This window comes from Mustela nivalis, assembly GCF_964662115.1.
Source record: "Mustela nivalis genome assembly, chromosome: 6".
Classification (NCBI taxonomy): domain Eukaryota; kingdom Metazoa; phylum Chordata; class Mammalia; order Carnivora; family Mustelidae; genus Mustela; species Mustela nivalis.
The window spans coordinates 142,657,732-142,683,140 of NC_139025.1; positions in this window are offsets into that span (position 1 = coordinate 142,657,732).

Genomic DNA, 25,409 nt, shown 5'->3' on the forward strand with positions numbered 1-25,409 from the left:
ACCACCCTTTTAGCATTTTATTTGCTCCTTTATATATTCTTATCTGTTCAAAATGACAAGGTGGAAAAACTCACTGCAAGAAAAAGAACAAGAAGCAGTACCAAAGGCTAGGGACCTAATCAAAACAGACATTGGTAATATAACAGAACTAGAGTTCAGAATGACAACTCTCAAGGTTCTAGCTCGCCTCGAAAAAGGCATGGAAGATATTAGAGAAACGCTCTCCAGAGAGATAAAATCCCTTTCTGGAGAAATAAAAGAACTAAAATCTAACCAAGTTGAAATCAAAAGAGCTATTAATGAGTTGCAATAAAAAATGGAAGTTCTTACTGCTAGAATAAATGAGGCAAAAGAATTAGTGATACAGAAGACCAAATGATGGAGAATAAGGAAGCTGTGCAAAAGAGAGACAAACAAATACTGGACCACGAGGAGAGAATTTGAGAGATAAGTGAAACCATAAGATGACACAACATTAAAATAATTGGGATCCCAGAAGCAGAAGAAAGAGAGAGGGGAGCAGAAGGTATATTGGAGAGAATTTTTGTAGAGAATTTCCCTAATATGGCAAAGGGAACAATCATCAAAATCCAGGAGATGCAAAGAATGACCCTCAAAATCAATAAAAATAGGTCCACACCCCGTAACCTGATAGTAAAATTTACAACTGTTAACGACAAAGGGAAAATCCTGAAAGCAGCCTGGGAGAAGAAGTCTGTATTGTACAGCAGTAAAAACATTTAATTGGCAGCAGACTTATGCACAGAGACCTGGCAGGCCAGAAAGAACTGGCATGATATATTCAGAGTGTTAAGTGAGAAAAACATGCAGCCAAGAATACTATATCCAGCTAGGCTATCATTGAAAATAGAAGGAGAGATTAAAAACTACCAGGACAAATAAAAGCTGAAAGAATTTGCAAACACCAAACCAACTCTCCAGGAAATATTGAAAGGTGTCCTCTAAGCAAAGAGAGAGCCGAAAAGTATTAGATAAGAAAGCAACAGAAACAATATACAGTAACAGTCACATTATAGGCAATACAATGCCACTAAATTCATATCTCTCAATAGTTATCCTGAATGTAAATGGCCGAAATGCACCAATCAAAAGACACAGGGTATCAGAATGGATAAAAAGCAAAACCCGTCAATATGCTGCCCATGAAACTCATCATAGACCTGAAGATACCCCCCATATTTAAAGAGAGGGGGTGGAAAACAATTTACCATGCTAATGGACATCAGAAGAAAGCTGGGGTGGCAATCCTTATATCAGATCAATTAGATTTTAAGCCAAAGACTATAATAAGAGATGAGGAAGGACACTATATCATACTCAAAGGGTCTGTCCAACAAGAAGACCTAACAATTTTAAATATCTATGTCCTTAACATGGGAGCAGCCAACTATATAAACCAATTAATAACAAAATCAAAGAAACACATTGACAATAATAAAATAATAGTAGGGGAATTTAACACGCTCCTCATTGAAATGGACAGATCATCCAAGCAACAGATACACAAGGAAAAAGGCCTTAAATGACACACTGGACAAGATGGACATCACAGGTATATTCAACACATTCCATCCCAAAATAACAGAATACACATTCTTCTCTAGTGCACATGGAACATTCTCCAGAATAGACCACATCCTGGGTCATAAATCAGATCTCAACCATTATCAAAAGATTGGGATCATCCCCTGCATATTCTCAGACCACAATGCTCTGAAAATAGAACTCAATCACAAGAGGAAATTTGGAAAGAACACAAATACATGGAGACTAAACAGCATCCTTCTAAAAAATGAATTGGTCAACCAAGAAATTAAAGAAGTATTGAAAAAATTCATGGAAACAAATGATAATGAAAACAAAAGTGTTCAAAATCTGTGGGATACAGCAAAGGCAGTCCTGAGAGGAAAATATTAAGCTGTACAAGCCTTTCTCAAGAAACAAGAAAGATCTCAAATACACAACATAACCCTACACCTAAAGGAGTTGGAGATAGAACAACAAAGAAAGCCTAAACCCAGCAGGAGAAGAGGAATAATAAAGATCAGAGCAGACATCAATGAAATAGAAACAACAACAAAAAAAACCAAACCAAACCAAAACACAACCACCACCAACAACAACAAAAAAACCAATAGAACAAATCCACGAACCTAGGAGGTGGTTCTTTAAAAGAATTAATAAGATTGATAAACCCCTTTCCAGACTTATCAAAAAGAAAAGAGAAAGGACCCAAATAAATAAAATCATGTTTGAAAGAGGAGAGATCACAACAAACACCAAAGAAATACAAACAATTATAAGAACATACTATGAGCAACTCTACACCAACAAATTCAACAATCTGGAAGAAATGGATACATTCCTAGAGACATATAAACTACCACAACTGAACCAGGAAGAAATAGAAAACCTGAACAGACCCATAACCAGTACGGAGATAGAAACAGTCATCAAAAATCTCCAAACAAACAAAAGCCCCAGGCCAGGTGGCTTCCCAGGGGAATTCTACCAAACATTTAAAGAAGAATTAATTCATATTCTCCTGAAACTGTTCCCAAAAAATAGAAATGGAAAGAAAACTTCCAAACTCTTTTTTTCTGAGGCCAGCATCACCTTGATCCCAAAACCAGACAAGGATCCCATCAAAAAAGAGAACTTCAGACCAATATCCTTGATGAATACAGATGCGAAAATTCTCACCAAAATACTAGCCAATAGGATTCAACAGTACATTAAAAGGATTATTCACCACGACCAAGTGGAATTTATTCCAGGGCTACAGGGTTGGTTCAGCATCTGCAAATCAATCAATGTGATGCAACACATTAATAAAAGAAAGAACAAGATCCACATGATACTCTCCATAGATGCTGAAAAAGCATTTGACAAAGTGCACTATCCCTTCCTGATTAAAACTCTTCAAAGTGTAGGGATAGAGGGCACATATTATCAATATTATCAAAGCCATCTATGAAAAACACACTGCAAATACCATTCTCAATGGAGAAAAACTGAATACTTTCCCGCTGAGGTCAGGAACACGGCAGGGATGTCCGTTATCATGACACTGCTATTCAACATCGTACTAGAAGTCCTAGCCTCAGCAATCAGACAACAAAAAGAAATTAAAGGCATCCAAATTTTGCCAAATTGGCAAAAGAGAAGTCAAACTATCACTGTTTGCAGATGATATGATACTGTATGTGGAAAACTTAAAGGACTCCACTCCAAATCTGTTCTAACTTGTATAGGAATTCTGTAAAGTGTCAGGATATAAAATCAATGCACAGAAATTGGTTGCATTTTTTTATACCAACAAGACAGAAGAAATAGAAATTAAGGAGTGAATCCCATTTAAAATTGCACCCCAAACCCTAAGATACCTAGGTATAAACCTAGCCAAAGAGACAAAGAATTTATACTCAGAAAACTCTAAAGTGCTCATGAAAGAAATTGAAGAAGACACAAAGAAATGGAAAAATGTTCCATGCTCCTGTACTGGAAGAACAAATATTGTGAAAATGTCTATGCTACACATTGTATGACTGCTATGAAATAAATGTTTCCTTTAAAAAAATAAACTAAATATGAATAGTTCTAAGTAAATAGTTTTGACACCTTATTTTTTTTCTTCATGGTCCTTAACACTATTCTATAATTCAATAAACATGGTTGGCTCACATAAACATTAGTCACCATCACTACAGTATAGAATTCATGAGCAGAAAATATATCAATTTTAATCATCACATTATACTTTGTCTAAGCTCTGTGCCTGCCTCATAATAGGTACCCAATAATCACTTGTTAAATCAATGAATAAATCAGACTATGGTAAACCTTCAACGTATGATAACAAGTAAATTCATGTGTGTATATGTATATGGGACTTTATTCAGACTCATTTGTAGAGAGGTATGATCAACTAAAATTATTCATTGTCTTTTCAAATGCAAAAAAAAAGGCCATTCCCAGAATTAAATCAAATGCAATTTTACTCAAGAAATCAATTGACTGGGGCACTTGGCTGGCTCTCAGTTGTTAAGCTCAGGTCATGATCCCAGGGTCCTGGGATAGAGCCCTACTTCAGGCTCTGCTCAGTGGCATGCTTGTTTCTCCCTCTCCGCTTCCAGTGCTTGTGTTCCCTCTCTCTCTGTGTCTCACTCTGTCAAATAAATAAATAACTTTTTCAGAAAAAAAAGAAGAAGGAGAAAAAGAAGAAGAAGAAGAAGAAATTAACTGACTATCTTCATTGCAAACTGTATTGATGGCCACTCAACAATCTGGGAGACAGAAAGATAGAGACATGGAGAAAAAGAGATAAACCATATACATTTTGCCTTGTCATAATTCCTCACCCACAAAATCCACATTTTTTATGCCAAAAGTATGTGGATGTTTGTTATGCCTTAGCAGAAATCTGGAAAAGGGGTTCTAATAAATGAGAGATATCAGCTAATTTGAGGAATTCATGAAAGGCTTCATGAACACTGTTACTCAAATTTGTCATCTGCAGTTTCTGTTGAAGAATTCTTAGTAGTGAAAGTAGAAAGTGATAAATGCATGAGGACAGAACATATTTACCAAAACCATAGCAATCCAATCTGGCTACAAGGTAGGACACATGTAGATAACAACTGAAAAGTTAAGTCAGAACACTAGATTAGGACAAAGTTATGAAGGTCTTTGATAAGTGAAGAGTCTGGATATAATGTAGTATGCAGTGGACTGTCACAAGACATATATGGTGGTGAGTAAGGATATGAAACACACACCCATATATTGACATATATGTATATAAATATATCTATGTTTTTAACAAAATGTATATTATTTGTGGCATAGTTAGGTGATAAATATATATGTAAAAACAAATATGCCTCATATTAAACTAAAATAGAAAATTGATAACATAATTCATGTTTAAAAATTATAATTAATATGTGTTAATATATAAATTAAACTGTACTGGGTTTTAAACAATGGAATTTTGTTTTTTCAAACAATGTATTTTGTCATTTTGCCATTTTCATTTAACTTTATTAGTATGCAAACCTTTAAGCTCATCTTAATATTTGAAAAGTCAATATATAAAATATCTGATAGATAAAGTTATTTATGTAAGAATGATTTTATACTTTACTGCATTATTATGAGTATTTTCTATACTAACATGAATATATAAATTTAAGTATGTCTTAAAAGATATGGCACATGGATTCAGGCACCTAAATCAATACATGATATTACATGGCTATCAGTATTCATTTGCTTCTTTTCTCTTCCTATGCATAAGAAATTGCAGAGCATTACTAAAATGACACAAAAGAATGAAAATTTTGAGAAAAGCTAATAGATCATTCAGTCATTTCATCACATCAACAAAAGTTAAACTGGACAGGAGAGATTATTATATTCTCTAAATCAAAGAAATTGTTTTCACTGTTTATGGGAGGTAAATATGTGTTCCTTCTTTAGTTTTTTTTCATAGATATAGTCTACCATTTTTGAAGCACTAAATATAACAGAAATGCAGTCTTGTTTGGAGTTATACTTAAAAAGTATATGACAACAACAGTATAGGAAGTTAGTTGAAATAAAAAATCTTTAAAAATATAACTTTAAAAAAGATGTATCTTTCATTTTAGTAGAATTTACTAAATAATCCTTATTTTTATTTTCTTTATGTCCACAAATGGGGCAAAAATTTATAAGTAACAGCATTCATCAACTAGATTTCAAATTTTTGTTTGCTTAATTTCTTTCTTCATTCTATGATGATGAATTCTTTATGGACAGCAGTTTTGTAATTTCCGTGTTATATCCTTGGAACCATATTACATTGTTGTTAAAGTTATAAAAAACTATCTGCTATTCTATTTTTAGTGTAATGAAATTTTAAAGGCTTTGAGAAAACCTTCCATTCTGTAGTTCTCTTCCACTTTATTTATTTATTCTATGCCTGAAATGTCTGGCATCTATGAACTTATCTTAAACCTTTAACACAGGGTAAAATCAAAATACTTTATAACTTTCATGAGGACAGACATGATTCAACTTCTTTGTTTTAATTGCCAAATTATAAGGTGATGATTGACAAATGTTAATTAATACTTGTACAAATGGATGGGAGATTGAGCACATGAATAAATGAATGAAAGACTTTACACTTTTTCTCTTGTCATTCTGCCACATTTAATATGGAATATTTGTAATTACCATGGATTTCACACTGAAATATGAGAAAACCATGCATTTATTGATAATGGCATGTATGGATAAAGAAACACAGTATGGAGGCATTGAGTGTGCATTAGTTTTGAGTATGTTGATACTATTATAAGGAATGTAGGGATGCCTAAGTACCTAGTATGGTGTTTTATATCTTTTTAAAAAATTGCTTCAACATTATATGGTAAATGATAATATTTCTATTTTACAGGTAAGATAACTTTTTTAAAATTAACATATAAAGTATTATTTGCCATAGGGGTACAGGTCTGTGAATTGTCAGACTTACACACTTCACAGCACTCACCATAGCACACGCCCTCCCTAATGTCCATAACCCAACCACCCTCTCTATAGCCCACCTGCCCCCAGTAACCCTTAGTCTGTTTTGTAAAATTAAGAGTCTCTTATGTTTTGTCTCCCTCCTGATCTCATCTTGTTTCATTTATTCCTTCCTCACTCACCAAACCCCACACTCTGCCTCTCAAATTCTTCATATCAGGGAGATCATAAGATAATTATCTTTCTTTGACTTATTTCATTCAGCATAATACTCTCTAGTTCCATCCATGTCTTTGCCAATGGCAAGATTTCATTTCTTTTGAGGACTGCATAGTATTCCATTGTGCACATATACCACTTCTTTTTATCCATTCATCTGTTGATGGACATCTAGGTTCTTTCCACAGTTTGGCTATTGTGGACATTGCCCCTATAAACATTCGGGTGCACGTACCGCTTTGGATCACTACATTTGTATCTTTAAGGTAAATACCCAGTAGTGCGATTGCTGGGTCATAGGGTAGCTCTATTTTCAACTTTTTGAGGAACCTCCATGCTGTTTTCCAGAGTGGCTGGACTAGCTTGCATTCACAGCAACAGTGTAGGGAGATTCCCCTTTCTCCACATCTTCTCCAGTATCTGTCGTTTCCTGATTCATTAATTTTAGCCATTCTAACTGGTGTGAGGTGGTACCACATTGTGGTTTTAATTTGTATTTCCCTGTTGAGCACTTTTTCATGTGTCTATTGGCCATCTGGATGTCTTCTTTGCAGAAATGTCTGTTCATGTCCTCTTCCTATTTCTTGATTGGATTATTTGTTCTTTGGGTGTTGAGTTTGCTAATCTCCTTATAGATTTTGGGTACTAACCCTTTATCTGATAAGTCATTTGTGAATATCTTCTTCCATTCTGACAGTTGTTGTGGTTTTGTTAACTGTTTCCTTTGCCGTGCAAAAGCTTTTGATCTTGATGAAGTCACAATAGTTTATTTTTACCCCTAATCTTTCTGTGACCCCACAGGACCTCAGACCACACTGTCCCTGAGTGGGTTCTACCCCTTCTTAGCTTCTGGATCAATGTCCCTCAGTGGAACAGACATTTAAAATTTCTGATTTTGTGCTCTGCTGCTCTGCTGCTTCCCAGGAGACGGCTCCTCCCCCAATGGTCTATCTTCCTGTTGCTTTGGATTCACTTCTCTACACGTCCAACCTTTAAGAAAGTGGTCAATTTTCTGTTCCTAAAATTTCTGTTCTTCTTTTCTATCTTCTGTTGAGCTTGTAGGTGTCCGGAATGGTTTGATACCTATTTAGCTGAACTTCTGGGATCTGATGTCATTTTAGTCAGCTAATCTTCTGCCATCTTGCCTCTCTCCCAGGTAAGATAACTTTAATAAAACCAGGATTCCAAACACATTTCTATAACATGGGTCTTTGTTAAAACACATTCTCAATCATACATAATTTAAATTTTATAAATTACTATCCCTTCAGAAACAATTGCTTCTTCTCAGAGTCATGCTGGAATGCCCAGGAAACTCTTCTATAGATATTTTTCTTTGACCTACCAGATGGAAACATTACTAAGCCAAGTCCATCTTTATTATCTGAAAGATTTTATACTTTATACTTCTACTTCTTAGCTCTCTGATTTTATATTCTATTTCAATTATACTATGGCTCAAAACTGATCTTGTAGATTTACTTAATTAATTAGGACTGCCAACTATTCAATCTGTAGAAAAATGAAAGCAAGTAAGACATTAATGCAGAAAAGAATAGCTACTATTTTGGGAATAAAATATAATTCTTAAGTAAGCTAGTGGGAAAATGGTTTAGTATTTTTAAAAGTATCTACTGTACACAATAAGATTTTGCATTTATTGTACTCTTTCTAATTAGATAAGAGGAATTTTAAACTTGAGAATTAATAAATATTTTCAAACTATCCACTAATTGCAGTACAAAGCTTATTTTAAATTGGTCCAAAGTAATATGAAAGTAGGAATACTTTTATTATCAAATAACACAAATGGAAAAAAAAATTACAGCACGTGGTTATTTTGAAAGAATTCAGTTAAAAAACATGATGGTGTGCCTGGGTGGCTCCGTATGTTAAGCATCTCACTTTGGCTCAGGCCATAAACTCAGGGTCCTGGGATCTAGCCCTGATTTATGATTCCTGATCTGTGGGGAGTCTGCTTCTAAAACAAACAAACAAAAGAAATCATGGTAGTATACAGACATACAAAAAGTAAGTTAATAAATTGGTTAGAAATTTTTATGATTATTGTGACAATATGACCACCAAATTAGATCTTATTAAAAGATCAGAAAGGCTGTTATGTTGAGCTATTAATTAATATGACCCAGAAATGGTAGGATAGATAATCTTTTTTCTCTAGTTATTTCCAGTGTTATATGAATGTAACTGGTCACATGAAGCTCTAAAATTTGTTATAATATTCATGTTTTTGCTTACATAGATATGTTTATTAGTAACAAGGTAACTTGCTATTTAGATTAAAAACAATCTGTTTTCTGAAAAGAAGAAATAAAGGAAAGCCATACTGAAAACAAATAAAATTATCATGAAATAAATAATTGAACATTTCAGTAAGATTTACACAAATAGTGCTTGTTTAACTTGACCTTTAAACATTATTTTAAGTCTCTCATTGCATAAGTTGACCTAAAAATCTGAAATACTGATCATGTAACATTATAAAATATAGCTGTCTCTATATTAATTCTAAGTATACATTTTAGATCTTAGTGCAAACTTCACTTTATGCCTATTGTAGAATAGGATGAACGAATTTAGAGAAATAGATCTAAGCCCTTCTTTTAAACTCAACAGATATTAGTTCAGAAGACTAGATCTGAAGATTATAAGAAAAAAACTAAAATACAATACCAACAAATTTTGGAAGAGATCTTTGCTAATAAAAAAGTGTCTAGGCAAGGATGCCTGGGTGGCTCAGTCAGATAAGCATTCGAATCTTGGCTTCAGTTCAGGTCATGATCTCAGGATCTTGAGATTGTGCCCTCTGTCAACCTCTGCACTCAACATGTCTCCACTTGAGATTCTCTGCCTCTTCCTCTGCCCCTCCCCCTGCTCACATGTACTCTCTCTCTCTCTGAAATAAATAAACAAATAAAATATTTTTAAAAATGAGCACAGAAACCACCTAAAAGAAGTAAAAAAAATTGCTTAAAATCAGTTTATCTGGAAATATGTGAAAAATAAGTGGTATGTGTATTCAATACTAAACTAACCCTTCAAAGAAGTTACAGAAGAAGAAATCACAAGTGGAAAAAGTTCTGAAAAAGTTTCCACAAGTGGAAAACATTCTGAAAATGTGTAAATAGGAATAGTTAAGCCCTGGTAACTCAAAGTCCTAATAAAGTAAGTTTTAAATATAACATCTTAATTTTATAAAATTCTTAGAAATGATTACTAATATTTATAATGATATCTAAAGAAATATTATTTTTGTGACTTTAGCTTAAACTCGATTCAATAACTCTGGTGATATATGAAGAATCACTTGTTAGTATGCAAGTTTTTTTGGTACTTATATGAAACTTTCTTCATGAACAGTCTTTTTTTTTAATTGAGAAGGTTTTAGAAATTTCTTAGGGAAAGTTATACTATTAAAGTCATACATTGTGCTGTTTAGAAGTCAACAGTGTTAAATTTGGAACCATATATCTTATTTTGGACCAAACATTCATCAACTGATGGATGGACAAAAAAGATATATATACATTGAGTTTTTCAATCGTGTTGTATAGCAATCAACTTATTTATGATCATTTTTATATGTATGTTTTACAATTTTTGGAGGAAGGGGTGATTTTTAAAATTCTACCAACTATGCTCTTCAGTTTGTTTAATGTAATTGTGCATTCTATTGCATTGCTCAAATAATAAATTTTATGTTTCAGTTCCAATTATATCTTAAATTCCATTTTATATGTTGGAAATATGAAACTGATGCCAAGGAATTAAGGGTTTATTTTAAAGCTAACCATCATTAGGAAATAATTAGCATGTACCTCATTGGCCAAAAGGTCATACTAAGAAAAGCATGAGAATATGCATCCATTTATTCACTTAAAAACTTGTTGAGCTGGTCAAACACAAAGATTGAAAGTGATAGCTACTAAAACTTATGATGGGCATATAATAATGTATAAATATAAGGACTTGTTTTTTAAAAAGGTATAGACTGGTAATAAAATAAAGACTTTCAATAATTATAGCCCTTGGAGATTTCAACATGTAGTTAACACCTAAAATCTAGAAAATGATTAGAAAACTTTTGATATTTCCAATAGTAAAATTTTAAGGTATGTTTTTACATTTACATTCCAGTTATGAAATATATATTTATAAGATAAATACCAATAATTAATTTAGACCTGCATTAGCTTCCCTGATCTAATAAATAGTTATAAATGCAACTTAGGACAAAGTAGCTACCCTTCTAAATCTTCAGTTTCTTTTTTTGCAAAAAATAATGGTCAACTTTTCTTTTCTTTTTTTTTTTAGATTTTATTTATTTATTTGACAGAGAGAGATCACAAGTAGGCAGAGAGGCAGGCAGAGAGAGAGAGGAGAAAGCAGGCTCCCTGCTCAGCAGAGAGCCCGATGTGGGACTCGATCTCAGGACCCTGAGATCATGACCTGAGCCGAAGGCAGCGGCCCAACCCACCGAGCCACCCAGGCGCCCTGGTCAACTTTTCTGCAGTGCTTAATATGTTTTTCACCAGAACCACATGTGCCAGTGTCTGGATTTTGAACTTTCTAACCTCCAGAACTTTGAGAAATAAAATTCTATTGTTTACAAACAGGTCTGTGGTATTCTTTTATAGCCCAAATGGACTAAGAAATTATGGAAATTATGGAAAATAACTAACCAAATATATAAAAATGAAAATACCCATATAATTGGAATTTCATGCCAACTGGATTTGAAAAGAACCATGGTTTAGTAAGTATATTGAATACTGAACTTTTATTCACATCTATGTATCTTTATAAATTAGGATTTTCACCTGTGACAACCATTAAATGAAATATTGACATAAATTGATCACAATTTAGATTTTGAGTTATTGTACTGAAAGTTTTAAATACTACTTACATAATAATGGACCTATTCAGTCAAAGTGATTCTCTAAAGTGTATTAAAATAAATAATTGTAAACTATCAACATAGTGATATGAGTGTAAGGAGGACTTTGTTTCATTAAAAATATTATAAATAACCAAATTCTTTACTGTAAAATGGTATATTACATGGCACATGTTAATTTCAGCTTTGGTTAAAAGAAAAAAAAGTATGTGAAGCCAAAAGTATCCTGAAGCCTTAAGTGTAATGAATAATCTCGAAAGAAGAGGAAACAATTGACGCAAGTTCCATATGTATGCAATAACCATATGTATTATACTATTAACTAAATAAGTAAAATTCCTCTCTTTACATTATAGGAAGGATTTTTCTAAATTGAAAAAAAAGAAAAGAAAAAAAAGAAAAAAACTTTTTTTAAGAAAAATAAGTCAGAAGTGTGATTTTACTAATAGCTGATTATTGTTGATTTGTTATCCTGAATCTAAAATGAATCTTAAAAGAAAATAAATTTATTATAAGGATTATTTTAGGGGGCATTTCACTTAAATTATTACCTATGATTTCTTTAAGAATTGTTTTTATGAATAAACTATGAGCTCATTTACTTATTATTAAGAATTCTATTAATATTAAAATAATTATTCAGAATCTAATGAATTTTAAAATACAATGTACAATCTCAGTTTGAGGCATAACATGCAAGCCATTCATTTTTCATTAAAAGATTTTAATAATATATTGACACATTAATACATGCAAATGTTTCTATTTGAAATACACTTTCATCTTGGACAATTCATCATTTTTTTCCTGATGGAATGTTCAACCAAGGTTTTTTGTTTGTTTTTTAAAAATTTATTTTTAGAGAGAGACAGAAGGGCAGAAAGAGAGCACGAGGTAGGAAGGGCAGAAGGAGAAGTAGAGAGTGTACAAGCAGGCTCCCCACTGAGTGGGGATTCTGAAGCAGGACTCCATGCAGGGCTCCTCCCCAGAACCCTGGCCTCATGATCTGAGGCCAAAGCAAGGGTAAGAGGCTGAACTGACTGAGCCATGTAGGTGCCTCTGTACAACCAAGATAAACCATTAAACTCAAAAAGTATCATCCTTCATTAATAAAATAAAAGAAAGCAGAAAATATATATTTTTTAAAAATTGCATGATAATACACACACTAAACACTGAATTTGGTGTCTTTTTGATGTTTTTCTAATTATTAACCCTGGAGGGGAAAGAGGTAAGGAACTGTGACATAGTTATTCAAGAAAAGAGAGAATGCAAATCATCTCAATCTTTCTCTCTAAAAAAGCTGATAATTGAATTTCTAGAAATAAGCTACTAATGATTTGCTAGAACAGGGAATCTCAGAGTTGTTCTATATACCTCTATGACTTTATCCACCAACTGAAAAGCTCCATGAGGTCAAAACGATTTTCATGAAAATACTCAGGCATTATTTGCCTTTTATTTAAATTTTTTATTGTGCTGATGCATGCATTTCTCATACAAAAATAATTTTGGTTAAATTTTTAACACTTCAGCATGAATCAAGTCAGTGGCATCAAACTGTATTAGTAGTCATTGCATTTTACACTTCTTGAACTAAGAGGAAAAATACAGCCAGTGCATTTAAGAATGTCCTTGCTAACTGTAATGGTTAAATTTTGTGTCAGCTTATCTAGCTTATAGTGCCAAAGGCATAGACCTTCATCAAACACTAGTCTCAATGTTAACGTCAAGGTATTTTGTAGATGTGATTAACATCTGCAATCATTTGACATTGAAAAAAGTAGATTACCTTCAACAATGCCTTCAGTCAATTGAAAGAAACAGGCTTCCAATAGAAGAAAGAATATTGCATCAAGGCCTGAACAGAAATCCTCACTGAGTTTCTAGATCCCTGGCTTGTGTTATGGATTTTGAATTCAAGAATGCAAACATCAACTCTTATCTGAGTTTCCAGCCTAATAGCCTCCTATACAGATTTTGGACTTGCCAGTCTCATATATATATGAGCCAATTCCTTAAAGTAAATACATATAAGTATATAAATATAAACTTAATATAAATATAAATATATATAAATGTGTGTGTGCATGTGTGTTTGTGGGGTTTTTGTTGGTTGGTTTGTTTGTTTTTGTCTAGAGAACACTGACTGCTTCAAATTTTGGTACAGAGATTGGTTTCAGAGGGACAGAATCTTAAGGATGAGTTCTCTGAATTAGTTCTGGGGTTTGTGAAATTGACTCACTCATCTGGCTCTAATTAAAGATACTAATTATTCTATATCCAGTGGCAAAAAAGGCACTCATCATCCATGACAAGAGGTGGCAGTAGAGATATGCAAATTATCACTGTTAGATACTCCTAACCAAATAGTTACAAGAGGAAAGGTTCTGAGTGACCATGTATTTGCTATCATAAAACATTTTTATCAAATTAATGAGTGTAATGAGATTGGCTGGTTGCTCCTAATGCTGTACAAAGTACAGAAACAGAATGAACTCAGGGCTTTAAATTCCCTGCATGAATGGACAGGAAGTATGTATGTCTTCCCTGAACAAAACCCTTATCTCCCGTATTCACAAAGATGAGATTTCTAAAATCAAACCCAGAGATTCATCCCATGAGTGGTTGAATTACAGCCACAAATTGAATTCTCAACCTCACAACGTATATGTTATTATGTAAATGCATTGATTGGAAGGGGATAGGATCCTGAAAATCAGAATGGGACATATGAGGAGGTCTTGGTGTAGCTGGAGACAATAACCTGTACATACATTCTGCCAACTTCACGCCTGAGGAGGCTGACTAAGAAAGCTGTAATGTCTTCCTTTTAGGTAGTTATCTGGGAAGATACTGGCTATATTCTTGTCAGGATCCACCCTTGCTACTCCTCTTTGCTTCAAAACTTTTAACGAGCTAGATTTGTGTATTAGTGGGGCTTAAAGGTGAGGTACAATATGTGACCTATGAGGAGATCTACTATACTCCAAAAGAATTACATGAATACTCCAATTTATACAGGCATAAATTCTGAAGATAGGGTGATAAATATATATCAAGAGTCTAGGATAATGGCAGAAGGAACATTATCTTGAATCTAACTAAATTGTTGACATGGACCCACTCTACAGAGATTTTGGATCCAGTGTTAGAGTTTGAAGGGTTGGAAAAGTCTCTGTTTATCTCACTGACTTGCTGAATTATAGACCAAAAAAAAGTGGCCTACAATAAATTATGTTGAAAAGCCCTAACTACCTTGTATTTTGTAGAAGAAAGTATGAAAAATTTAGGGAGATTTGAATGTTAGAGTGGATTTATCACTAAGACCTGTTCGCCCACTCAAGGGTACATACCTTTTACCATATCTGTGAAAGATATACCTGTGAGGGAAGACTCAGCATATTTGAAGAGTTCTGTAGGTCTTCTTTTCTATCGATCAGAGACTGCCACCACTGAACTGAGACTCTTAAATTCAATGGGAATAATTAGATGCCAAGAGGTCAAGTGACAACATTTAATTGAAAAAGACAAGGTGGATATGGTTATTGTAATTAACAGAAAAGCCAAGTGGTAAACAGGTAAGTCTGACTTGCAAAAACCATGGTGTCCCTAGAAGAGAAGCAGAGGGGCAGTCCTTTAAACCCTTACTTGATCTGTATAAGTAGAAGAGTTCCAGGTCAGGTAAATCAAAATTTAATCTTAATTACCAAGACAAAGAATCATAGCTTCTCAAACAATTCCCACACTGGAGCCTGTTTATGAGCCTAGAACCACTTGAACTAAGGAGGGCTAGGTCTCTTAAAGTAAGGACCCCAGTACACTGCTAAAAATATATGCTGTTAATCTCTCTCTCAAATTCCCCAAAGGGACCAATTTCCAAAGTGATTGTGTTTTGTGGAAGAAGGAATAATCAACCAGTCTTTCAGGGGATTGCTGGACACTTGCTCTGAATGGATGCTTTTTCTTTTTTTTTTTTTTAAAGATTTTATTTATTTATTTATTTATTTATTTAATTTTTTATTTTTAATAAACATATATTTTTATCCCCAGGGGTACAGGTCTGTGAATCACCAGGTTTACACACTTCACAGCACTCACCAAAGCACATACCCTCCCCAATGTCCATAATCCCACCCCCTTCTCCCAAACCCCCTCCCCCCAGCAACCCTCAGTTTGTTTTGTGAGATTAAGAGTCACTTATGGTTTGTCTCCCTCCCAATCCCATCTTGTTTCATTTATTCTTCTCCTACCCACTTAAGCCTCCATGTTGCATCACCACTTCCTCATATCAGGGAGATCATATTATAGTTCTCTTTCTCTGCTTGACTTATTTCGCTAAGCATGATACGCTCTAGTTCCATCCATGTTGTCGCAAATGGCAAGATTTCATTTCTTTTGATGGCTGCATAGTATTCCATTGTGTATATATACCACATCTTCTTGATCCATTCATCTGTTGATGGACATCTAGGTTCTTTCCATAGTTTGGCTATTGTGGACATTGCTGCTATAAACATTCGGGTGCATGAGCCCCTTTGGATCACTACATTTGTATCTTTAGGGTAAATACCCAATAGTGCAATTGCTGGGTCATAGGGCAGTTCTATTTTCAACATTCTGAGGAACCTCCATGCTGTTTTCCAGAGTGGCTGCACCAGCTTGCATTCCCACCAACAGTGTAGGAGGGTTCCCCTTTCTCCACATCCTCGCCAGCATCTGTCATTTCCTGACTTGTTGATTTTAGCCATTCTGACTGGTGTGAGGTGATATCTCATTGTGGTTTTGATTTGTATTTCCCTGATGCCGAGTGATATGGAACACTTTTTCATGTGTCTGTTGGCCATCTGGATGTCTTCTTTGCAGAAATGTCTGTTCATGTCCTCTGCCCATTTCTTGATTGGGTTATTTGTTCTTTGGGTGTTGAGTTTGCTAAGTTCTTTATAGATTCTGGACACTAGTCCTTTATCTGATATGTCGTTTGCAAATATCTTCTCCCATTCTGTCAGTTGTCTTTTGATTTTGTTAACTGTTTTCTTTGCTGTGCAAAAGCTTTTGATCTTGATGAAATCCCAATAGTTCATTTTTTCCCTTGCTTCCCTTGCCTTTTGCGTTGTTCCTAGGAAGATGTTGCTGTGGCAGAGGTCGAAGAGGTTGCTGCCTGTGTTCTCCTCAAGGATTTTGATGGATTCCTTTCGCACATTGAGGTCCTTCATCCATTTTGAGTCTATTTTTGTGTGTGGTGTAAGGAAATGGTCCAATTTCATTTTTCTGCATGTGGCTGTCCAATTTTCCCAGCACCATTTATTGAAGAGGCTGTCTTTTTTCCATTGGACATTCTTTCCTGCTTTGTCGAAGATGAGTTGACCATAGATTTGAGGGTCTATTTCTGGGCTCTCTATTCTGTTCCATTGATCTATGTACTAGAGGTCCTAGCCTCAGCAATCAGACAACAAAAGGAAATTAAAGGCATCCAAATCGGCAAAGAAGAAGTCAAATTATCACTCTTCGCAGATGATATGATACTATATGTGGAAAACCCAAAAGACTACACTCCAAAACTGCTAGAACTTATACAGGAATTCAGTAAAGTGTCAGGATATAAAATCAATGCACAGAAATCAGTTGCATTTCTCTACACCAACAGCAAGACAGAAGAAAGAGATATTAAGGAGTCAATCCCATTTACAATTGCATCCAAAACCATAAGATACCTAGGAATAAACCTAACCAAAGAGACACAGAATCTATACTCAGAAAACTATAAAGTACTCATGAAAGAAATTGAGGAAGACACAAAGAAATGGAAAAATGTTCCATGCTCCTGGATTGGAAGAATAAATATTGTGAAAATGTCTATGCTACCTAAAGCAATCTACACATTTAATGCAATTCCTATCAAAGTACCATCCATCTTTTTCAAAGAAATGGAACAAATAATGCTAAAATTTATATGGAACCAGAAAAGACCTCGAATAGCCAAAGGGATATTGAAAAAGAAAGCCAACGTTGGTGGCATCACAATTCCGGACTTCAAGCTCTATTACAAAGCTGTCATCATCAAGACAGCATGGTACTGAATGGATGCTTTTTCAAGGAGACTCAAAATATTCCTGTGGCCCACAAGAGTCAGAGAAAATGCTTATGGCACTCAATAGAATTTTATCTCAGTTTCATTTCAAAGTAGAACCAGTGGCTCCTTAAATACAACTTTTGGTTATTTCTCCAGGTCCAAAATGTGTAATTAAAATAAACATTGGCAGAATCACAGGACTGATTCCTTCACCTGTCAAATGAAGGCAATTGTACAAAGTCTAAAAGGAAGCCACTAGAACCACCTTTACTTAGGAAAACAGTAACCCCAAAGCAACACCATATTACTATAAAGGATTGCAAATTAGTGCCACGAGCAAGGTTTTGAAGGATACAGGGGTAGTATTCCTATGGCTTCTTTCCATTCAATGTACCTATTTGCCTGCACAATGGATAGTTATGTAAAGGGAGAGAATGAAATGAAGTAAGAGAAGTATGTTGAGCAAATACTATGAGTGTGTAATTTTTCTATTGCTACATATTAAATCATGGCCAGTTTAGCAACTTAAAACAACATGTATTTTTCATCTCACAGTTTGTATGCATGAGCAGTCAGTATATTTTTATTACTCTCTGTTCAAGGTCACATCATACTGAAATCAAGATGTAAGCTAGGGATGTGATCTCATCTGAGACTCAGAGTCCTTTATGATCCTTACTGGTTATTGGAAGAATTTAATTCCTTTTGGTTGTGGGACTGAGGGTAGTGCTTCCTTCTAACCATCAGCTGGAGGATGTTCTGAGCTCCTAGAAACCTTCAAAAATTCCTGCCACATGTCCCTCCCCACATATCTTGGCAGATTGTTCTTTCAAGGCCAGTAGAAGGATCTCTATCTCCCTTCAATTCTCTCTGACATTTTTTTTAAGTCTCATCCAGGAAAATGTCCATTTTGAGTAACTGAAAGTCAAATAATTAGGGACATAAATCACTTCTTCAAAATCTGCTTGTCATATAAATTGGTGTGATTATGCTAGGGATGTCCCATCATATTCACAAACCAATTTACAACAAATAGGAGGGGATATGTGCATCAGGAAATAGGAATCTCAAGGCTTCCTAGGAGCTGCCTATCACAAAGACTTTGGGTGCTGGGCTGAGTTTTTAAAATAAAATGCGTAAGTAATAGCAATTTATCATTTAGAAGTAGATAGTAATAGAATAAAAATAAAGAGAGAGTGCTCCAGCAGTGTTCTGAAGACAAATTTGGAAATGTAAAATACCTGAGACATTTAGTTTAGATTGGTTTATTAAATTAATAAATTATTAATTAGAAAATCTTTGAAATGAATAAAGTAATGTTAACCAAAATTAAGATTATTTGCCTTGGGTCACCTGAGTGTCTCAGTCAATTCAACATTTGACTCTTGGTTTTGGCTCAGGTCATGATCTCAGGGTTGTGAGTTCAAGCCCCCTGTCAGGCTCTACACACAGTTGAGAGTCTCTCTCTCTCTTTCCCTCTACTGCTTCCTAGCCCTCTGCTCACACACTTTCTCTCTCTCTCTCTCTTTCAAATAAATAAATAAATCTTTAGTAAAGATTATTTATTTCATGTAATGAACAATCATGTAAATTAATTAAAGAATTTCAAAGCATTAATAATAAAATGTGTGAATAAAGGAAAAGAATGAAAGCTAAAGTTACCCAAGCCTGAGTAAGAAGAACATCTAGAAAGGAATTCTAATTTCAGGGGATAGAGTTCTAGGTAAGAGACTTGGTGTACTAATTTTCTATGGATGATATAAAAATTACCATAAATTATGAATTAAACAGCATACATTTATTTCATGGTTTCAAATACAAAATGTCAAAAATCAAAAATGGGTCATGCTAGGCTAAAACCAAAGTGTCTATCCAATCATGTTCATTCTAGAGGCTCTCTGGGAGGATATATTCTGTTTTCCAGTTTTTTTAGGTACCCACATTCCATGGCTTGTGGTTCTCTTCATTCATCTTCAGAGTCAACAATGATATTTTGATGTTTTTGATATAGTAATATCAATTTATTCTGACCTCTTCTTCTAATTCTCTCTTTAAATTTAAATGATCCCTATAATTATATTGAGTTTCCTTGAAAAAATCCAAATAATCTCATCACAAAGTCAGCTGATTAACAATCTGGAGTTCATCTACAACCTTAATTCCCCTCTTAACTATAAAATAGCAGTCATAGCTTCAGGGAATTAAGATGTGACATCTTTGCAAGTCCATTCTTCTTCTTTTTTTTTTTTTGATTTAAAAATACTTTATTGCTAAAAAATATGCTAACAATAATCTGAGCTTTCAGTGGGTTATGATCACTGATCACAGATCACCATAACAAATACAATAATAATGTAAAAGTCTTAAATATTATAAGAATTAATGAAATGTGATAGAGACATAAAATGAGCAAAAGCTGTTGGAAAATGATACCAACAGACCTGTTTGATTCAGGGGTGTCCTAAACCTTCAATTAATAATAATGAAAAAAAGTTATATCTGCAAAGCACAATCAAGGAAAGCACAATAAAATGAAGTATGCCTGTACTTCCAAATTCCAATAGCATTAATAAAATTCTAATCCAGAGTAGGGGGAGAATATTGTCATATGTCCAATCAGCATTTTCCAATTAAAATATATGTATAATAGGCTTATTTCTTGTACCCAAGGTTGTAAAACTTTTATTCATTACCAAGCACAACAAATGTACTGAGTCTGACTTATACCTACATGATTTGTTACAGAAACAAACAAACAAAAAATCTTATAATAAACTTCTCAGATTTAAGATTTTCCAATATTCATGCTAAATAATTGGGAAGAATTTCAAGAATTTCCTGTTCATCTAGGTCTTTTTGTGTTTGTATGTGTCTCTTGGCATTCTTCTTCTTCTTCTTCTTCTTCTTCTTCTTCTTCTTCTTCTTCTTCTTCTTCTTCTTCTTCTTCTCCTCCTCCTCCTACTCCTCCTTCTTCTTCTTTTTCTTTTTAATTAGGTGTGTCCATTATTCTGCCTGTCACACATAGATAGAGGAAAAGGCATTCAAATTATGAATGTTTTAGGTTATTTCACTTATTTTAGTTTCTTTAATAAAGTACACATTTTCCATTTTATCCCCCCAAAACAACGAACTACAGTGGCACTGAGGTAGTCTGGTTGACTTGTTTTGTTTCTATTTTAGTAGATCCAATATTTACCCTAGATAAACCATTATAATATCCATTCCTTAATATTAAAATCCAATTAAAAAGAAATCACTACAAGGCTTAGTTATTGAGTCCTGAATGGGAGAATAAACTCCAACCCCAGTATTCAGTGGCCTTCAACAAATTATCTGATCTTTTTCATTGTTCTCACAGAATCCTTATTTAAGCAGTCAAGTTTGTTTCATATCTAACTTAGATTTTTTCATTTATTTTTAATAATTGAAGTGTTGGAGCTACAGGCTTATATTTTGTCAACACAGGGATATTTTTGTGTATCTTTGAGAGTAAAGTGTTCAACTCTGAGCAATGTCTGTGGGCACCACAGACCATAGCAGGTGATTTTTTAATTCTTGTTTTTGTTTTTATTTTTGCATATGAACAATTCCACACTCATAATAAGTGTTCCTCATTAACATTAATTCTTTCTGCAAGGTCAAAAGGAAAAGACAGTCAACTCTAATTATAGCTATTGTAGACTAGAAGTGATGTGTTACTAAATAACTCTTAACATCCTCAATTTTGTTTTTATAGGTTTTATTGGAAATGAGAAAAATGCGTGTATCTCCAAAAGCACCAAATTAAAGAATTTGAAATGTACATGGATTGCATTCATTTTAAGTAAAAAGTGAGAACACCTTTCCTTACTATCAAAATGATTTTACTACTATTATTTCTCAAATTATTAAGGAACTAGAGAAAAAAACATTGTGTAGTAAATTTCAGGGGACTTACTCTTTTTGTATCAAGAAATGGAAACCCATTTTTGTATCAGGCCTTTTTGTATCAAGAACTGGAAATCCATTTTTTAAATATTTGAAAAATATATTATTTATTATATTTACATATGGGAACCTCTTAGAGAATTTCTTAGGAATTCAGAAAGATAAATAATGAAGGATCATAGGGACAAAAACTAGAAGAGCTCCAAAGATCAGTTAATTCTCTACTCCACATTTTTTTTCCTCTTTCTACTTTTCTCACCCTCATTCCCATTATTTCCTCTTTCCTTTCTTCCCCTGTTCCCTTATCTCTTTTCTTTTCTTCCTCCTCCTTTTTCTCTGATTCTTTACTTCTATAATTCATATAAATGAAAACTCTTAAACCCATCCAGAATCTGCTTACTTTTATTTCATGCATGGTCCACAGTAGCTCCAGACTGCAACATACAGTTGCTTTGAATACATTCATTTATTCAGTATTTTTGTATATCTATTACATACTTTTCATTACTAAATGGATTTAGTATCAATCAATAAAGCAAGAATAGGGTCCAATTCTTGTGCATCTTATATTATAAAGAAGAAAGACAGCCAGTAAATAATAAACCATGAAAATTTAATCATGTACTATATTAGGATGTAGTAAGAATTATGAAAAATAAAAAGACTAAGGTACCCAAAAATGAATTCAGAAATAAGTTACAATTTTAAATCAAGTGATTAGGAAAATTACATTTCATTGTCAGTTTATTTGTGTGTTTCTTGACTTTAATTCCCCAAGGGTGAAAATGTGATTGACCTAACTCAGGTTACAATATATTTCCATGTTATGTTCAGATAGTTGGATAGTGTATGTGGTATTTTCCAAGCAGTCATGCTTCTCCATTAAATCTGTAGACTATGATTTGTTTACCACAAAAAAATACTAAACCGAGATGTCCTAATAAATTTATTCTTTAGGTGAAGATTATATCAAATATCATTGGTCTATAGTCCAAGAGGTCAAATTTCAGCATATTTACAAGATTACACCAGGCCACCTGTTTTCTAGACCCACACCCACCATTCTGCCCAAGCTTCACTTCTAAATGAATCACTGGATAGCTGCATAATTAGTTACTGTTCAGGGATTAAAAGCTCCACTCTTCAGCACCCTCCATGCTATCTGGTTCATTGGTAAATACTGTCCTCAGCTCAATAGAAAACTTACCAGAATGGTAAACACACCCTAAAAACAAGGAACAGGGCATTGTAGTCAGTTTCCCATACATGCAGTCATGAGCTGACACAGGTTCAGGTTATATACATGGTAGATTTAGAGAATGTTTATAAGCCAACAAGAATCCAATCTTCTTTCTACAAGGAAATCAATATGGAACATTCTAATAGCAGTCATTACTAAATGACAAATACAAGAGAAATAGCTAAGAGTACTATTTTCTTGCACTGACCTGGTCACATAAGGCTATCATGATGACATCTTTCTCTGGGGATTGAAATTTATTAGTGATAATTTTTTTAAAAAGTGACCATCTGTCAATCTTCCTGTTTCCTTATTTATCCATTTGACCATCACCATTACCTGCTATGGTTAGACTTTCTGCTTTATCAGGTGTACTTTTTACTCACAGAGCAGGTAATAATGGCACACTTGTTAGTTTACTCAGTCATATACTCAAGCAGATGTCATAGAGTCTGACTGTCCCTGATGCTTGATAATGGAGCTACATTCATAGCTTTCCCTAAGTTAGCTAGATGGGGTAAATAATTATCCATCCCCAAGTGCCTATGGAATTATACACTGTAAAATCCAATGTTATTGCATCTTTTTCATTAATATAAGCCTCTTTGGGTTCATATAAATTTAAATGTTGTCTAAGACTACTGAATGAGGAAAAAGGAAGTTGTTATGTGGGAAAGAGATTTAGTTTTATATTTGCATCCTCTCCTATTCCTTTATTCACACTTCCTGATTCTAGAAAGTTTTTAGAGTAGTACTCTCTCTATATATATTTCCTCCTTTTTTAATTTAAGTTATGCACTTTAACCATGCCTTTTTATCACCTATTTTGATCAACAAACATTTTATTATCTCTGGATAATAAAGGATAAAGAAAATCATTCAATAATGTCTCTTTGTCCATTTCTGCATACTGGTAACATTGAATGTATTCTTCGATCAGAAGAAATATCTTGGTTAGAGGGCAAATATATATATATGTATATATATATATTCATGTATTCCTATATATTCATATATTTAATATATTCATAAATATATATTCATAAATATATATTCATATATTTAATTAAATGATATGTCTTATTTAATCCTGCAAACCTAGGACCTAACACAGGATCTTGCATTTACTCAGTACTTAAAGAATGACTTTTTTCTACTTGAATCAAAATAATCATTTTAACAGATTAATTTTGGAATCACCATTTTGCTGGGGTGGTGTAGATGAGAGGATATCACAAAACTGTATGCCTTTTCAATAATCTACACTTTATAGAAACTTTCTCCTTAACTACTCCACCTCCCATGAATGCCTAAGCATGGCTCTTTCTGTTCTGAGCCATAACAGTGCTTGATGTACTAATAAAGATGTGCTGAGATGTATAAAACCTAAGTTGAGTTGTCAAACTGAAGAGCACATGCCACCTGCTGTCTCCTGTGTACTCAGGATTTAAACTATGTTCTGTCCACAGCAAAACAGTCTTCAAAAGGAATATATTACCATATTGGAGGCAACATTGCATTTCTGGCATGTTGTTGCCTTTCTTTATTGAAACAAAAAGCCTCTGTATTTTCTTTATTAAAAAAAATAATAGTCTAAAGAAAACTGAAGTGAATACTGAAACTTTGGAAATTATCATCTCTAATTCTTGTTAAAACCCTTTATTTATAGTTGTCATAATACTAATATTAAACCATGTGAATTTATTAATGATGTCTACAAATAATAAAAATTATACTGTTAAATTAAATATGAATTAAAATGTGGTGATATTAATATATGAGAATTATATATATATTGTATATATTATATGTACTTATTTATATACACAGGCATACATTACATTTTGCATATATTTAATCTCATGTAAAGATGTATGTAGTATATATAAATATGTAAGTATGGACATATATTTAAATAGATATATTTAACTCTTGTCCTAGTTAGATAACATTGTTAATGATTCTGTTTGAATTTCATTCAGGCTGAAAATAACAGAGTACCTCAAAGATTTCTCTTTGCTAAAGGCCATGAAAAATGGTAGTTTGAGGAGGGAAGGTGACTTCATCATAAAAATTGGATTGACGTTGGATGAAGCCACACATACAAGAAGAAAGGAGAGGTAGGTACAAAGTTTGAGGCATTTTTTCTTCTTTTTCTTAGGTATATTCTCTAGAAGTATTGTGCTAAAATAGAGATTCTTACTCAAGTTATTACCAAGAGAATGTGCTCATATGAAACTGTTCAGAACAGAGTAGAGATAGTATTTGGGATGTAAATGAGCAAACCAAGGCATCAGCTAAGTCCAGCTTTATCCTGATTCCCGGAAGAGTTTAAGAGCATAAAGGGCATCAACTAAATCAACTAAATGTTCTGACTCAGGGCACAGACATTTTTACATGCTTCCATTATTCACTGACAAGAGCTATCCCCTTTCAGGAGTGGCATAGCTCCAAGAAGCTTTGGTAAAGCAGCTCCAGGTAACTCAGCATAC